The following is a 19965-nucleotide window of genomic DNA, read 5'->3' as shown; positions in this document are numbered from 1 at the left end:
TATTGACAAGGATCAAATCAATGGTGACTTAGTCTAATAAAAGAACTGACTTCATATGCAGTCTACCCAAACGTTAAGCACATAGTAGCAACAGTGTTAGCATATACACATAATGGGCCATGGAGCCGCAATGCATCATTATCCAAGGTAATGAGATAGAAAACAAAAAAGGAGAAAAAGAAAAAGAATGTAGGGGAAAAAAAAGGAAAGAAATAAGAATGAGAAACAAGATAAAAGAAGAGGAAAAAATAAGAGAAAAAAGAGAAAAACATAGCATGATGTCAGTTCTTTTATTAGACTAAGTCACCATCGATTTGATCCTTGTCAATATTTGATCCAAAAGGTTTTTCTTCATTATATATATCTTTTCTATTTCCACAGGGTTGTAGTTTTATCTTAGCCCTTTTATAATTATCCATCAGTTGTTATCTGTAGGGTTGCCCTCATCTGTAACACACGGTGTTAGGATTAAATCATATCCCCGTTTTAACTGTGTTACTACTGCACTTTTTGTTACTTTTTGGACTAATAGATGTCATTTCTCACAACCTTTGACATTGATAAAGGAGACATGGCTTCATGCCAAACCTGGCTGTTTTCGCTGCCTGGGATGTACAACGGGCAGTGGTTTGACAACCGGGAAACATTCAGACATCCTTACAAGAACAAGGTCTTCAGCATCAAACATCGGGTCACGTGCACTACCAAATACATAGTGTACTTGTTACACTGTGTATGCGGTTTATTTTATGTGGGAAAAACAATTGATGATCTCCGCACAAGAATGGCCAACCACAGGTCAGCCATAAGAACGGCCATTGACTGTGGGGACTCTGACCAGCCAGTGGCCAGGCATTTTGCCCTGGCCAAACATCCGGTTTCTGATTTGAAATATATAATCATTGACCATGTGCCCCCACTTGCCAGAGGAGGCGACAGAGGGAGATTACTTTTACAACGAGAATCCAAGTGGATTTTTAATCTGGGCACTATGGCCCCACAAGGCCTCAATGTCAATCTGGACTGGCATTGCTTCCTATGATGTACATATATTTTAAAGTCCTGTTTGCTTGATATGAATTTTATGAATCATTATTCTATGCTCTATTTCTTTTATTTTTATTTATTTTTTATTATTTTTTATTTATATTTATTTTTATTTATTTTTATTTTTAATATATTTTTATTTTTATTATTATTATTTTTATTATTTTTATTTTTTCTTTCTTTTTTCTTTTTCTTTTTAGTTTTTTCTTTTCTTTTATTCTTTTCTCTTCTTTTTTATCCTATGTTTTTCTCTTTTTTATCTTATTTTTTCCTCTTCTTTTATCTTGTTTCTCATTCTTATTTCTTTCCTTTTTTTCCCCCTACATTCTTTTTATTTTTATTTTTCTCCTTTTTTGTTTTCTATCTCATTACCTTGGATAATGATGCATTGCGGCTCCATGGCCCATTATGTGTATATGCTAACACTGTTGCTACTATGTGCTTAACGTTTGGGTAGACTGCATATGAAGTCAGTTCTTTTATTAGACTAAGTCACCATTGATTTGATCCTTGTCAATATTTGATCCAAAAGGTTTTTCTTCATTATATATAAGTCTTTTCTATTTCCACAGGGTTGTAGTTTTATCTTAGCCCTTTTATAATTATCCATCAGTTGTTATCTGTAGGGTTGCCCTCATCTGTAACACATGGTGTTAGGATTAAATCATATCCCCGTTTTAACTGTGTTACTACTGCCCGGCACTCACCCGATGCCAGTTTTCACCTAAAATATGTAGCGGGTTTGAATAGCTGCGCTGGGATAATAGCAATCATCCTGGCTTGCTTGTGTATATATTTGTTGATGCCCCATTGATTCACTCATACTGATCTAGAGGGTAACATTATTGTTATGATATATGCAGCTATGACGTAATTTTTAAACCGCTGTTTGTATTTACTAAGCACTCTTCTGTATTTTTAAGGTTATTTAGAAACTGTTGAGTGGCTGCCTGGTTGCCATGACAGCCGATGACGCAGTGGTTCACGGCGCGGCAGTCTGACTTCCGGAACGCCACCGATAGGGTTGCACTTGGGAGCGGGTCCTGGATATAAAGGGTGAGTTTTATTGCTTATCTGTAATAAGTTGTCTGAAGACGGGGTCAACCCCGAAACGTCACATATTAAATTTGTTGTCATTATAAAGACCCGGTGAGTGCTTTTTACTTTCGGATGAATGTGCTACATTTTCAAAAGCACCCCGGGCAGGCTGGACTGATATTTACTTCAATGGTGTTACTGTGAGTGCTTTACCTCCTTGGACAGCATATTAATTTTGTACTAGCACCCAGCACCTTTTTGCAATTTGACTGTGACTCCTGAGGATTTCTTTATATCTTTCACTATTGTTTTTATTTGGAAGTGTGCTTTTACCGCATATGATATACTATGGCAGAAGGGATTGAGGCAGCACAAGGAATGGAGGATGAGATACAGGGTGCAGAGGAGTTCTTCTTTACTGAAGAGGATGCTTCTCGCATACGCTTTGCAACAATACCACACAGGGTGATTACCGAACAAACTAAGAATATCTATGAGAAACTGATTAAAATCAAGAGAAAATGAATAGATTATGCATTGCATGGAGCATACTTATCAGAGTACCATCGGAAAAAATTAATTCCTAGGGGTTTCCGCATTAAGAACGTCCCCACTATAGGTAGGAACAATCCTGAGTTCTGCCTAAAGTGGTGTAACATACTGAATAAATGCTCCTTGGACTTGGTATTACTCGTGATCCAGGAAGTCTCCAGACTCTTAGAAATAAGCAAATCAGAAATATCTAAATATGAAGGGCAGCATTTACCAACACTGGAGGCTGAAAAAGAGCAAAATTGGCTTGGCAAACCCAAGGATGACATTAAGAAGTATGAGGATGAATTGATCACGTTCAAAAATCGTAAATTGGAGGATGTGACAAATGACTACAAAAATAAAAGTGTTTATATGTGGCAACTGGGCCCCGAAGAGAGAGCACAGTATCGCTCCAACAGACCCTGGCGTCAGAGATATAACAGAAGAAGACCTTTTGGAACTGTAGATAGTTCGGGCAATAGCTCTGACTCAGATGGAAACCCAGTGTCCTCTACCCCCACACCAACGCAAATAGGATACAGAGGGGGCATGACAACAAGGTAAAAAAACGGGGAAGGTCGAGGAGCCATACCAGGCGGTGGGGGGGTTCAAACCTACCACCCAGACCCCCAGGAGGGGCAGGTCCATGAGGACATAGTTGTTAACCTAAGTGATTATGTACTAACTGTGAATGAAAAGAAGGTTTTAAATAAGTTCTTGTCGTTTATTCCTACAGTCAAATGTGACAAATTCGATCTATTCATTGACATTCAAAAGTTCTCCAGAAATTTGAGATTGAAAGAACATTTCAGTGAATTTCAAGATCAACCTAAAAAGACACTAAAAGGGAAAAGCGACTTTGACCCCATAAGCTACAATCCCTCTATCAAAACCTTCTCGAGAATGGTACAACAGGATACATCTAACCCATACCAACATAGGGGACAGTTTAGACATAATCTGACTAAAGATGAAAGGGGTGCACTACTCGACTTGCAAGAAAATACTTCCATAGTCCTGAGGGAGGCGGATAAAGGGGGTGCAATCGTCATCCAGAATTATACTGACTACAGGGCCGAAGTGATGCGGCAATTGATGGATCAAGAGACCTACAAAAAACTCAGAGGCGATCCAACTAACGTATATATAAGAAGAAACTGGATACCATGCTATACAACATGCATGAGGCCAATTGCATAGACAAGGATGCATTTGGATATATGACAGTTCAATACCCAAGGGTGCCAGTGATATATACGCTACCCAAGATCCATAAAAGTATGGTGTCCCCTCCGGGGAGACCTATAGTGTCGGCTATAGGCTCCTTGCTCCAGCCAATCGCTATCTATCTCGACACCATACTCCAACCATTGGTTAGGAATATGGACTCCTTCCTTTTGGACTGGAGCTCAATGATTAGGATACTCAATACCATTACAGATGTCAAAGATAATACATTGCTGGTCACCATGGACGTGACCAGCCTGTATACAATAATACCTCACAATGAGGGTATTGTGGCTACATGTAGACAACTGGCCAAGTATCCATATGTGGGTCCTCCTGTTGAACTGATACAGGAACTTCTATCTGCATGTTTGGAAATGATCTATTTTCGATTTGAGAGAGAATTCTTCCTGCAAATTTCAGGAACGGCCATGGGGTCGAATGTGGCACCCACATACGCCAATTTATTCATGGCCGAATTCGAAACAGTGGGCACAACACTTTTTCATGATGCAAGGGTCACCCATTACAAAAAGTATATAGATGACCTCTTCCTGCTATGGAATGGCACGGAGGAGGATCTATTGATATGGTTCTCATGCGTGAACAATGCCCACCCTACCATCAAGTTCAAAATGGTATATAACACCTCTAGTGTGCATCCTTAACAACAAGGTTTACCCTTATTGCTTGTTTACTCTTTTTTATAAAATTTATACTCATATTTAAAATCAGACAATATGTAACCATTATTTAAAAAACAAAAAAACAAATCTAACTTGTTATTCCACCTTGTTACTATCACCTTAGGCAATTTAAAAAAAATATTTAACTTCATCAGGATCTTCAAAAACTTTCACCCCTTCTTCACCCTCGTATTTCAATTTTGCTGGATATATAACAACTGCTTTGTGCCCTGCTGCTATTAAGCTTGTACACAAGGGAGTCATTCTTCTTCTTTTATTCAGTGTTTCCATAGAATAATCACTGAACATTAACAACTTTTTCCCGTTAAATTCCAAACTTCCTTTCTTTCTATATAAATTCATAATTTTAACTTTGTCTTGGAAGTCTAGGAATTTAGCAATTACTGATCTAGGTTTTTGCTCGGTGATATTCTGCCTTCTTGCCCTATTCTACGCACCCTTTCTATCCTTAAGGGTAGGTCTTTCTCTTCAACCCCTAATATCCTGGGCAGCTGTAATGACATAAATTCCTGTAGACTTTCTTCGATACCCCCCTCTTGCAGACCTATAATTCTTACATTGTTTCTACGTGCCCTATTTTCTAGATCCTCTATTTTTGCACATAGATCCGATATTTGTCTGCTATTCTTATTCTGTGTCTGTTCTAGTCTGTTCTGATTATCTTCCAGTTCGGATATTCTTTCCTCTGCTTCCTGCATTCTACCTGAGAAATTTTTAAAATCTTCTGCTAGTTTAGAAACTTCAGACTGACACCTCTAGTGTGGATTTTCTTGATCTGAGAATTTTCAAGAGAGGGGGACGCTTATTAACAACACTGTACACGAAGGATACGGACCGCAACTCTCTGTTGCATGCTCACAGTTGTCACCCCCCTGCTCATAAACGTGCACTAACTATATCCCAGTTTAAAAGAACGGCAAGAAACAACACTGACGATAGCCTTCGGGAGCAACAAATGCTGTAAATGGAATCAAGATTTGTCCAAAGAGGATATAAGAAACAGGATCTGGAACAGAGAAAAATGGATACACTGAAGCTAAAGCAAGAGGATCTATTAGTCCAAAAAGTAACAAAAAGTGCGGACAATAGGATGACATTTCTCACAACCTTTGACATTGATAAACCAGTGATCATTGAAAGTATACGGAAACACTGGTCTTTAGTGGCCACTGACAAAGATCTGCCATTCTATGGATCACCACCTCCTAGAATTGGATTTCGGAGAGCCAGATCACTGAGAGATCAACTTATCAAGACTGACCCCAGGAGCTGCTACATGAAGGAGACATGGCTTCATGCCAAAACTGGCTGTTTTCGCTGCCTGGGATGTACAACGTGCAGTGGTTTGACAACCGGGAAACATTCAGACATCCTTACAAGAACAAGGTCTTCAGCATCAAACATTGGGTCACGTGCACTACCAAATACATAGTGTACTTGTTACACTGTGTATGCGGTTTATTTTATGTGGGAAAAACAATTGATGATCTCTGCACAAGAATGGCCAACCACAGGTCAGCCATAAGAACGGCCATTGACCGTGGGGACTCTGACCAGCCAGTGGCCAGGCATTTTGCCCTGGCCAAACATCCGGTTTCTGATTTGAAATATATAATCATTGACCATGTGCTCCCACTTGCCAGAGGAGGCGACAGAGGGAGATTACTTTTACAACGAGAATCCAAGTGGATTTTTAATCTGGGCACTATGGCCCCACAAGGCCTCAATGTCAATCTGGACTGGCATTGTTTCCTATGATGTACATATAGTTTAAAGTCCTGTTTGCTTGATATGAATTTTATGAATCATTATTCTATGCTCTATTTCTATTATTTTTATTTTTATTTATTTTTTATTATTTTTTATTTATATTTATTTTTATTTTTATTTATTTTTATTTTTAATATATTTTTATTATTATTATTTTTATTCTTTTTCTTTTTTCTTTCTTTTTTCTTTTTCTTTTTTGTTTTTTCTTTTCTTTTATTCTTTTCTCTCTAGGATAACTATGTTTTTCTCTTTTTTATCTTATTTTTTCCTCTTCTTTTATCTTGTTTCTCATTCTTATTTTTTTCCTTTTTTTCCCCCTACATTCTTTTTCTTTTTCTCCTTTTTTGTTTTCTATCTCATTACCTTGGATAATGATGCATTGCGGCTCCATGGCCCATTATGTGTATATGCTAACACTGTTGCTACTATGTGCTTAACGTTTGGGTAGAATGCATATGAAGTCAGTTCTTTTATTAGACTAAGTCACCATCGATTTGATCCTTGTCAATATTTGATCCAAAAGGATTTTCTTCATTATATATAAGTCTTTTCTATTTCCACAGGGTTGTAGTTTTATCTTAGCCCTTTTATAATTATCCATCAGTTGTTATCTGTAGGGTTGCCTTCATCTGTAACACACGGTGTTAGGATTAAATCATATCCCCGTTTTAACTGTGTTACTACTGCCCGGCACTCACCCAATGCCAGTTTTCACCTAAAATATGTAGCGGGTTTGAATAGCTGCGCTGGGATAATAGCAATCATCCTGGCTTGCTTGTATATATATTTGTTGATGCCCCATTGATTCGCTCATACTGATCTAGAGGGTAACATTATTGTTATGATATATGCAGCTATGACGTAATTTTTAAACCGCTGTTTGTATTTACTAAGCACCCTTCTGTATTTTTAAGGTTATTTAGATACTGTCGAGTGGCGTCCTGGTTGCCATGACAGCCGATGACGCAGTGGTTCACGGCACGGCAGTCTGACTTCCGGAACGCCACCGACAGGGTTGCACTTGGGAGCGGGTCCTGGATATAAAGGGTGAGTTTTATTGCTTATCTGTAATAAGTTGTCTGAAGACGGGGGCAACCCCGAAAAGTCACATATTAAATTTGTTGTCATTATAAAGACCCGGTGAGTGCTTTTTACTTTCGGATGAATATATATATATATATGCTTAATATGTCTACAGGGAGTGTAGAATTATTAGGCAAGTTGTATTTTTGAGGATTCATTTTATTATTGAACAACAACCATGTTCTCAATGAACCCAAAAAACTCATTAATATCAAAACTGAATATTTTTGGAAGTAGTTTGTTTTTAGTTTTAGCAATTTTAGGGGGATATCTGTGTGTGCAGGTGACTATTACTGTGCATAATTATTAGGCAACTTAACAAAAAACAAATATATACCCATTTCAATTATTTATTTTTACCAGTGAAAGCAATATAACATCTCAACATTCACAAATATACATTTCTGACATTCAAAAACAAAACAAAAACAAATCAGTGACCAATATAGCCACCTTTCTTTGCAAGGACACTCAAAAGCCTGCCATCCATGGATTCTGTCAGTGTTTTGATCTGTTCACCATCAACATTACGTGCAGCAGCAACCACAGCCTCCCAGACACTGTTCAGAGAAGTGTACTGTTTTACCTCCTTGTAAATCTCACATTTGATGATGGACCACAGGTTCTCAATGGGGTTCAGATCAGGTGAACAAGGAGGCCATGTCATTAGATTTTCTTCTTTTATACCCTTTCTTGCCAGCCACGCTGTGGAGTACTTGGACGCGTGTGATGGAGCATTGTCCTGCATGAAAATCATGATTTTCTTGAAGGATGCAGACTTCTTCCTGTACCACTGCTTGAAGAAGGTGTCTTCCAGAAACTGGCAGAAGGACTGGAAGTTGAGCTTGACTCCATCCTCAACCCGAAAAGGCCCCACAAGCTCATCTTTGATGATACCAGCCCAAACCAGTACACTACCTCCACCTTGCTGGCGTCTGAGTCGGACTGGAGCTCTCTGCCCTTTACCAATCCAGCCACGGGCCCATCCATCTGGCCCATCAAGACTCACTCTCATTTCATCAGTCCATAAAACCTTCGAAAAATCAGTCTTGAGATATTTCTTGGCCCAGTCTTGACGTTTCAGCTTGTGTGTCTTGTTCAGTGGTGGTCGTCTTTCAGCCTTTCTTACCTTGGCCATGTCTCTGAGTATTGCACACCTTGTGCTTTTGGGCACTCCAGTGATGTTGCAGCTCTGAAATATGGCCAAACTGGTGGCAAGTGGCATCTTGGCAGCTGCACGCTTGACTTTTCTCAGTTCATGGGCAGTTATTTTGCGCCTTGGTTTTTCCACACGCTTCTTGCGACCCTGTTGACTATTTTGAATGAAACGCTTGATTGTTCGATGATCACGCTTCAGAAGCTTTGCAATTTTAAGAGTGCTGCATCCCTCTGCAAGATATCTCACTATTTTTGACTTTTCTGAGCCTGTCAAGTCCTTCTTTTGACCCATTTTGCCAAAGGAAAGGAAGTTGCCTTATAATTATGCACACCTGATATAGGGTGTTGATGTCATTAGACCACACCCCTTCTCAGTACAGAGATGCACATCACCTAATATGCTTAATTGGTAGTAGGCTTTCGAGCCTATACAGCTTGGAGTAAGACAACATGCATAAAGAGGATGATGTGGTCAAAATACTAATTTGCCTAATAATTTTGCACTCCCTGTATAGTAAGTAGACATTTTGTAAGAGTGTTACCAAACGTATAAGGGAGAAATACTTACCTTATGTGAGGTTCGTTTGAGACCCACTAGTATGAGGAGCTGTCCCAGGAAGAGGCATCCACACAATATAATTAGTATGAAGATGTGAACACTTAGAGAACGGAATAGGATGAAGGTGAGAAGAGAGAGAAACAGGCAGGTAAGAGACAGGCTGAGACCAATCTGAGACAGCAGGGTTAGACCCAGTTCATCCTGCAGAACAGAAACATAGATTCAATTTGTGAAACAGAAATATATTTATAATAAATATCTATTATAAACAGCAAACAGCATGAAATCTGCCCATCGGATGCAGAAGATTATCTGTTAAAGGGATACTAAACACAAATTTGAAAATCAGGAATGTAAAGCTTAGGAGCCATCCCATTTTAGGATCAGCACCCTGGACAGCGCTTAATTTTTGTTGACTACATTTAAGCCACCAATCAGAAAGCACTACTCAAGTGCTAAACCAAAAATGGGCCAGCTCATAAGCTTTACGTTCCTGATTTTCAAATAAAGATAGCAAGAGAACAAAGAAAAAATGATAATATGAGTAAATAAGAAAGTTGCTTAAAATGACATACTCTGTCTAAATCAGTGAAGAAAAATTGGGTCTAGTATCCCTTTAAAAGAACCACACTGCTTGTTTTTGGGTAATAATTGTGCATTTTCTGAGGCTCTAAAGAGGCCAAAAAGCAAAATCTCTAACCTGGGTTTTCAAAAATGTTCAAATTGCCTAAAGCAGCTATCAGACTTGCAGCATTTTGCAGATGTTCCTTTTTGGCCTGAATTGGGAGTGTGGTACAATCATAATTTCTACGTAAAAGCGAGAGGTGCTTAGTTTAGCAGATTAGCAAATTAAAATTAAGCATTATGTGACTTCGCTATATAATATTATTACTTCATTTTCATACCTACCAACATTTTCCAAGGACTGGTAGGCTTAGGCTGTGACAAGGGCAACCGTGCGAGGGGTCATGGGTATCCATTGGATGGGGTTATGATGGGTAGGGGTGGAGTCCAAGGTGGTGCATGGACTGTTGAAGGGACAGTGGAGTAGAGTTCTTAATCTGTGTTAACCTCACAATAAGTGGGGTAGTTAGGAGATATACTTTTTTGTGTTATGACTTATTATTCATCATTTTAAAAGGGTTGCAGCTTTTATTTTTTGTTTTAGTTTAATTTATGCAGGATCCATTTCTTCCTGGCACAGCCCTACAAGGAGGCTTAAGTCTATACAGGAAGGCTTATCTAGCTTGATGAAATAAATCTCCTAGAGTAACTTAAGGTGGTTAACTATTCAGATAATGCTAGAGACAGTAAGTCTGTTTTGCTCATGTTTAGAAGAGGCAGAATGCAACCCACATTTTTTCCCATGATTCAGATACAGAATACAATTTTAAACAACATTCCAAATTACTTCTATTATCTAATTTACTTCATTATTTAGATATCCTTTGTTGAAGAAATAGCAATGAACATGGGTGAAAAAATCACACAAGGCATTTATGTGCAGCCACTAATCAGCAGCTACTGAGCCTTTTTAGATATACTTTTAAACAAAGGATATTGAGAATAAAGCAAATTAGATAATAGAAGTAAAATGGAAAGTTGTTTAAAATTGCATGCTCTTTCTAAATCATAAAAAAAATAAAAAATAGGTTTTATGTCCCTTTAACCCCTTGACCCAATGTGAAATATTTATTTGTTGTGCTGTATGAAGCTCACCATACTGCATAACGTATATATATGTCTGAGCAGCAGGAAGCCCCAGCAATCTCAGATGTAAGTCTGAGCTCCAGGCATCTGCCTGCATATGGAACTGGAGCATAATTGATGCTCCGGTTCCATATGAAGGCAGATGCCAGATCGTTACAGAAGCTGACACTGCGTGTGCCACCGTCTAACAATCATCTGTTGTTCTGGCAGGAGGTGTGGGAGGGAAAGCGAGAGGCAAGTGGGAGGCCCAGTGGCAGAAGGGTAGAGAGGAGGGAGGGGGAGGGAGTGGGATGAGCCCTACACTGCAGAAAAAAATGAATGGAGAGGGAGGGATGGGGAGCTACACTACAGAAAAAAGGTGGAATGGGGGTGAGGGGCCCTAACTAACGATCGCCAGAGGGGGGAGGTGTGGAGACCATTACACTACAGAAAAATAAAAAAATAATTAAAAAATAAAATAAATATGAAAATTATATGTATTTTTTTTTAGGTACTGGCAGACAGCTTCCAGTACTAAAATACGGCTGCCATTAGTGTGGCCAGTACCTAATATGGTGGCACTGGTGACCAGTGGGGGTGGGGAGTGGGAGGGAAGAGAGCTGTTTAGGAGGGATCAGGTAGGGATCAGGGGGTGGGAGGGTTGTCTCTACACTACAGGTAAAATTAACCTTACAAGCTACCTGATTAACCTCTTTACTGGAATAATAGAAGTGTGGTGCGCAGCTGCAAATAGCAGCCTTCTACTTACCAAAAAAACAATGTCAAAGCCATACAGTATATGTCTGCTATTTCTGAACAAATGGGATAACAGAGAAGCTTTTACAATAATTTCTGTCATGATTGCACAAGCAATATATAAATAATTTCATTGAGAATCCCAGAAAAAGTTATTAAAAGGATAGAAAGGTCAAATCGAAAAGTGCATAAATGTATTTTAATGTGAAATAGAAGCAGTTTTGCAATAAACTTCCATTACTAAAAATGTTTCTAGTGAAAGTTATTACTGTTTTTTCTGAGGCATACACACATATCCTATGAGAGCTTGTGCACCAGTATGTAAGCTCATTGAGCTGGTGGTGGTGTTTATTGTGTCTATTAAAGACTTAGGGCTCCAGTTATGAAACAGCGTATACTGCTTTAGAGACCCCTCATAAAACCAATGCTCCTTAACCTGTCAGACACCTTTTAGGTGGCGGGTTGAAATCATCCAGATACGATTCGATCAGGATGATTGACAGCCCCTGCTAGCGGCTGATTGGGCGCCAGTGGACAGGGGCCGGCATTGCACAAGCATTTTACCAGAAATGCTTGTGCAATGATTAATGCGGACAGCGTATGGTGTCTGCATTTAGCGATGTTGAAAGGACATGATTCGCTATAGCTCAACATATGATAAATCAAGCCCTTAATTTGTGTCATACAAGCCTCTGCTTTCGCAGAGAAGGTGTAGTGTTTGAATACTGGCACACAGGACCTCACAGGATATGTGCGTATGCCGCAGAAAACAGTAATAACTTTTACTAGAAACATTTTTGCTAATAGACGTATATTGCAAAAATGTTTCTATTTCACATTGAAATACGCCCATTCAAATTTCAACTTTGACCTTTATATCCCTTTAAACAGACACTGTACGCTAAATATTCCCTCCTTAACGTGTTCCCATTGATTTGTTATACAAACTGGGCCTGATTACAAGTGGAGCACAACCAATAGCAAGAGTAAGTTATCTTCTGTTCAGTCTCATGCAAAGAATAAAGCACAATCTGGTACTACAGGTAGATTGTTAGATATTTTAACTAAAAAATCTTAACGCAGCCAAAACTTTTTGAGCTCGCCTTATACTCTTAATGAGTGTATTATGTGAGGGATTAAAGTGACAGTCTACTTGAAAATGTTTATTTTTTAAAAAGATAAACTCTTTATTACCCATTCCCAAGTTCTGCATAACCTACACGGTTATATTAATATACTTTTTACCTCTTTAATTACCTTGTATCTAAGGCTCTAAAGACCGCCCTCTTATCTCAGGGATATTTACAAACTTACATTTTAGCCAATCAGTGCTGGCTTATAAATAACTTCACATGATTGAGCACAATGTTATCTATATTGCAAACATGACTGTCTAGCTGCGAAAAGCTAATAAAATGCTAAATGTTAAGAGACAGCCTTGAAGGACTTAAAAATCAGCCTTTGAGCCTACTTAGGTTTAGCCTTCAACCAAGAATACCACGAGAACAAAGCAAATGTGCTGCTAAAAGTAAATTGGAAAGTTGTTTAAAATTGCATGCCCCTATATGAATCATGAAAGTTTAATTTTGACTTTACTGTCCCTTTAAGTGTACCAGCTCTATGTGACATGCAGATATCACTTGAACACTTAAAAAATACCTTTAGAAGTAATATGAGCCCAAAAACTAGAAGCGCTATTGATTGCATTACAGTGATATTAACACACAACAGCACTATTATTATTGAGCTCCCCTTGTAATCTAGGCTGCTATCAGTCTTTAAATGCATGGGAAACTAATTTTGCAGCAGAGTGTCCCTTTAACACATGAGCAGAGCTTAAATTGTATGATCTTTTTGTATCACGAATGCTTAATTTTGACTGTCACACCCCTTTAAGAAAAGTCTATAAGTAAGGCAAGAGTGTTAAAATGCATAAGACAATCAGCACTTTGCCATTTTTAAAGTCTTAAAGGGACATGAAACCCAAATTCTTCCTTTCACTATTCAGATAGAGCATACAATTTTAATCAACTTTCCAAATTACTTTTGTTAATTTATTTGCATCATTCTCTTGGTATCCTTTGTTGAAGGATCAACAATGCACTACTGGTAGCAAGCTAAACACATTGTGTGAGCAAATGATAAGAGGCATATATGAGCATCTATCATATCAGCAGGCTGCTTCTGAGCCTACCTACCAAGAGAAAAAGGCAAATCCGATGATAGAAGTTAATTGTAAAGTTGTTTAAAATTGAATCCTCTCTCTGAATCATGAAAGTTTGATTTCGACTTTACTGTCCCTTTAGGACGCGATCCGATATACGTCGCAGGTTTCGGCGCAAGCGTGGAAACCTGCGCCGCCCGTACTTTCAGCTCGCAACTCGAGCTATCCCATATACAGCGCCGTCAGATGCTAAAGTGCCGTAAGTCTGACAAACCAGCGATGTCCAGAAATCTGCGTAAGTACACATTTCTGGAGTCGCCGGTGACTTACGGCACTTTAGAAACTGCTGGCGCCTACAAAAACTGACTAAAGTATTAAATCTCCCGTACTGTCTAACACGCCTCCCAAACATAGCCCGACAAGTATACCCCTCTATCCGCTATCTCCCTTCACTCTCCTAATAATAAATGCATTAACCCCTAAACCGCCGCTCCCGGACCCCGCCGCACCTAATAAAGTTATTAACCCCTAAACCTTCGCTCCCGGACCCCGCCGCCACCTACATTAACTACCCCCTAATGTGAGCCCCTTACTCCGCTGCCACCTACATTACCTTCCCCCTAATGTGAGCCCCTTACACCGCCGCCACCTACATTACCTACCCCCTAATGTGAACCCCTTACTCCGCCGCCACCTTCATTACCCACCCCCTAATGTGAGCCCCTTACTCCGCCGCCACCTTCATTACCTACCCCCTAATGTGAGCCCCTTACTCCGCCGCTACCTACATTACCTACCCCCTAATGTGAGCCCCTTACACCGCCGCCACCTACATTACCTACCCCCTAATGTGAGCTCCTTACACCGCCGCCACCTACATTACCTACCCCCTAATGTGAGCTCCTACCCCGCCGCCAGCTATATTAAAATTATTAACCCCTAATCTAATCCCCCTACCCCGCCGCCAGCTATATTCAAATTATCAACCCCTAATTGAATCCCCCTACCCCGCCGCCAGCTATATTAAATACATTAACCCCTAATCTAATCCCCCTACACCGCCGCCAGCTATATTAAATTAATTAACCCCTAAAATACTAAAATATCCCTACCACTAAACCTAAGTCTAACCCTACAAATAGCCCTGAAAAGGGCTTTTTGAGTGGCATTGCCCCAAAGTAAACAGCTCTATTGCCAGCCCTTAAAAGGGCTTTTTGCGGGCCATTGCCCTAAAGTAACCAGCTCTTTTACCAGCCCTTAAAAGGGCTTTTTGCGGGGCATTGTCACAAAGTAATCAGCTCTTTTGCCTCTAATCTAAATCCCCCTACACCGCCACCACCTATAATAAATGTATTACCCCCTAATCTGATCCCCCTACACCGCCGCCACCTATATTAAATACATTAACCCCTTATCTAATCCCCCTATACCGCCGCCACCTATATTAACTATATTAACCCTAATTATATTAGGGTTAATATAGTTAAAGGGACACTGAACCCAAAAATTGTGTTTTGTAATTCAGAAAGAGCATGCAATTTTAAGCAACTTTCTAATTTACTCCTATTATCAATTTTTCTTTGTTCTCTTGCTATCTTTATTTGAAAAAGAAGGCATCTATGCTTTTTTTGGGTTCAGTACTCTGGACAGCAATTTTTTATTGGTGGATGAATTTATCCACCAATCAGCAAGGACAACCCAGGTTGTTCACCAAAAATGGGCAGGCACCTAAACTTACATTCTTGCATTTTAAATAAAGATACCAAGAAAATGAAGAAAATTTGATAATAGGAGTAAATTAGAAAGTTGCTTAAAATTTCATGCTCAATCTGAATCATTAAAGAAAATTTTTGGGTACAGTGTCCCTTTAATATAGTTATTATATTATATATATTAAGTATAATAACCCTATCTAACTCTAACACCCCTAACTTAATTATTATTAAAATAAATCTAAATAATATTAATAGTATGAACTAAATTATTCCTATTTAAATCTAAATACTTACCTATAAAATAAACCCTAAGGCCTAGATTTGGAGTTTTGCGGCCAAGGGGGTGCGTTAGCTACGCCGGCTTTTTTCTGGCCGCACCATAAAAATAACTCAGGTATTGAGAGTTCCAAAAAAGGAGCGTAGAGCATTTTTAACGCAGCTTCAACTCTCGATACCAGAGTTGCTTACGGACGCGGCCAGCCTCAAAAACGTGCTCATGCACGATTCCCCCATAGGAAACAATGGGGCTGTTTGAGCTTATTAACCCCTAATCTGCCGCCCCCGCTATCGCTGACACCTGCATATTATTTTTAACTCCTAATCTGCCGCTCCGTAAACCGCCGCTACTTACATTATCCTTATGTACCCCTAATCTGCTGCCCCTAACACCGCCGACCCCTATATTATATTTATTAACCCCTAATCTGCCCCCCACAACGTCGCCTCCACCTGCCTACACTTATTAACCCCTAATCTGCCGAGCGGACCTGAGCGCTACTATAATAAAGTTATTAACTCCTAATCCGCCTCACTAACCCTATAATAAATAGTATTAACCCCTAATCTGCCCTCCCTAACATCGCCAACACCTAACTTCAATTATTAACCCCTAATCTGACGACCGGAGCTCACCGCTACTCTAATAAATGGATTAACCCCTAAAGCTAAGTCTAACCCTAACACTAACACCCCCCTAAATTAAATATAATTTTAATCTAACGAAATTAATTAACTCTTATTAAATAAATTATTCCTATTTAAAGCTAAATACTTACCTGTAAAATAAATCCTAATATAGCTACAATATAAATTATAATTACATTGTAGCTATTTTAGGATTAATATTTATTTTACAGGCAACGTTGTAATTATTTTAACCAGGTACAATAGCTATTAAATAGTTAAGAACTATTTAATAGCTACCTAGTTAAAATAATTACAAAATTACCTGTAAAATAAATCCTAACCTAAGTTACAATTAAACCTAACACTATACTATCATTAAATTAATTAAATAAAATATCTACAATTACATACAATTAAACCTAACACTACACTATCAATACATTAATTAAATACAATATCTACAAATAAATACAATTAAATAAACTAACTAAAGTACAAAAAATAAAAAAGAACTAAGTTACAAAAAATAAAAAAATACTTACAAACATAAGAAAAATATTACAACAATTTTAAACTAATTACACCTACTCTAAGCCCCCTAATAAAATAACAAAGACCCCAAAAATAAAAAATGCCCTACCCTATTCTAAATTACTAAATTTCAAAGCTCTTTTACCTTACCAGCCCTGAACAGGGCCCTTTGCGGGGCATGCCCCAAGAAGTTCAGCTCTTTTGCCTGTAAAAAAAACCATACAATACCCCCCCCAACATTACAACCCACCACCCACATACCCCTAATCTAACCCAACCCCCCCTTAAATAAACCTAACACTAAGCCCCTGAAGATCTTCCTACCTTGTCTTCACCCTGCCAGGTTCACCGATCGGTCCAGAAGAGCTCCTCCGATGTCCTGATCCAAGCCCAAGCGGGGGGCTGAAGATGTCCATGATCCGGTCGAAGTCTTCATCCAAGCGGGGCAGAAGAGGTCTTCCATCCGATTGAAGTCTTCATCCAGGCGGCATCTTCTATCGTTATCCATCTGGAGCGAAGCGGCAGCATCCTGAAGACCTCCGACGCGGAACATCCATCCTGCCTGACGACTGAACGACGAATGACGGTTCCTTTAAATGACGTCATCCAAGATGGCGTCCCTCGAATTCCGATTGGCTGATAGGATTCTATCAGCCAATCGGAATTAAGGTAGGAATATTCTGATTGGCTGATGGAATCAGCCAATCAGAATCAAGTTCAATCCGATTGGCTGATCCAATCAGCCAATCAGATTGAGCTCGCATTCTATTGGCTGATCGGATAGAATCCTATCAGCCAATCGGAATTTGAGGGACGCCATCTTGGATGACGTCCCTTAAAGGAACCTTCATTCTTCAGTTGGACGTCGCCGGATGAAGATGGGTCTGCGTCGGAGGTCTTCAGGATGGAGCCGGTCGTCATCGGATGAAGATAGAAGATGCCGCTTGGATCAAGATGGTTGCCGGTCCGGATTGCCTCTTCTTCCCGGATAGGATGAAGACTTTGGAGCCTCTTCTGGACCTCTTCAGCACCGGATGATGGATCGCCAGCCCCCGATTGGGTTGGATGAAGATTTTGGAGCCAGGAAGGATCGGTGATACCTGGTGAGGTGAAGACAAAGTAGGATGATCTTCAGGGGCTTAGTGTTAGGTTTATTTAAGGGGGGTTTGGGTTAGATTAGGGGTATGTGGGTGGTGGGTTGTAATGTTGGGGGGGGTATTGTATGTTTTTTTTTACAGGCAAAAGAGCTGAACTTCTTGGGGCATGCCCCGCAAAGGGCCCTGTTCAGGGCTGGTAAGGTAAAAGAGCTTTGAACTTTGGTAATTTAGAATAGGGTAGGGCATTTTGTTATTTTGGGGGTCTTTGTTATTTTATTAGGGGGCTTAGAGTAGGTGTAATTAGTTTAAAATTGTTGTAATATTTTTCTTATGTTTGTAAGTATTTTTTTATTTTTTGTAACTTAGTTCTTTTTTATTTTTTGTACTTTAGTTAGTTTATTTCATTGTAGTTATTTGTAGATATTGTATTTAATTAATGTATTGATAGTGTAGTGTTAGGTTTAATTGTATGTAATTGTAGATATTTTATTTAATTAATTTAATGATAGTATAGTGTTAGGTTTAATTGTAACTTAGGTTAGGATTTATTTTACAGGTAATTTTGTAATTATTTTAACTAGGTAGCTATTAAATAGTTCTTAACTATTTAATAGCTATTGTACCTGGTTAAAATAATTACAAAGTTGCCTGTAAAATAAATATTAATCCTAAAATAGCTACAATGTAATTATAATTTATATTGTAGCTATATTAGGATTTATTTTACAGGTAAGTATTTAGCTTTAAATAGGAATAATTTATTTAATAAGAGTTAATTAATTTCGTTAGATTAAAATTATATTTAATTTAGGGGGGTGTTAGTGTTAGGGTTAGACTTAGCTTTAGGGGTTAATCCATTTATTAGAATAGCGGTGAGCTCCGGTCGTCAGATTAGGGGTTAATAATTGAAGTTAGGTGTCGGCGATGTTAGGGAGGGCAGATTAGGGGTTAATACTATTTATTATAGGGTTAGTGAGGCGGATTAGGGGTTAATAACTTTATTATAGTAGCGGTGCGGTCCGGTCGGCAGATTAGGGGTTAATAAGTGTAGGCAGGTGGAGGCGACGTTGAGGGGAGCAGATTAGGGGTTAATAAATATAATATAGGGGTCGGCGGTGTTAGGGGCAGCAGATTAGGGGTACATAAGGATAACGTAGGTGGCGGCGCTTTGCGGTCAGCAGATTAGGGGTTAATTATTGTAGGTAGCTGGCGGCGACGTTGTGGGGGGCAGGTTAGGGGTTAATAAATATAATATAGGGGTCGGCGGTGTTAGGGGCAGCAGATTAGTGGTACATAAGTATAACGTACGTGGCGGTCGGCAGATTAGGGGTTAAAAAAATGTAATCGAATGGCGGCGATGTGGGGGGACCTCGGTTTAGGGGTACATAGGTAGTTTATGGGTGTTAGTGTACTTTAGAGTAGTACCGGCGTTAGCCCAGAAAGCTCTTAACTACTGACTTTTTTCTGCGGCTGGAGTTTGGTCGTTAGATTTCTAACGCTCACTTCAGACACGACTCTAAATACCTGAGTTAGAAAAATCCCATTGAAAAGATAGGATACGCAATTGACGTAAGGGGATCTGCGGTATGGAAAAGTCGCGGCTGAAAAGTGAGCGTTAGACCCTTTTTTGAGTGACTCCAAATACCTGAGTTAGCCTAAAACCAGCGTTAGGAGCCTCTAACGCTGGTTTTCACGGCTAACGCCAAACTCCAAATCTAGCCGTTAGATAGCTACAATATAATTAATAATTACATTGTAGCTATTTTACAGTTTATACTTATTTTACAGGTAACTTGGTATTTATTTTAACTAGGTACAATAGCTATTAAAGTGAAGGTCAAGTCTGGGGTTGTGCTTAGAAGTTTTTAATATGTTATCTAAAATCAGTATGATGTTCATTCATCAAATACTTTAGAAATCAAAGCAAAAGTTGTAAATTTTATGTTTTGAATGTGCTCCGTTTATGCAGTATATTCCGCCCGTC

The sequence above is a fragment of the Bombina bombina genome, chromosome 6 (assembly GCF_027579735.1).
Source record: "Bombina bombina isolate aBomBom1 chromosome 6, aBomBom1.pri, whole genome shotgun sequence".
NCBI classification, from domain to species: domain Eukaryota; kingdom Metazoa; phylum Chordata; class Amphibia; order Anura; family Bombinatoridae; genus Bombina; species Bombina bombina.
The sequence above is the reverse complement of the archived record's forward strand: the minus strand, read 5'-3'. Positions refer to the sequence as shown.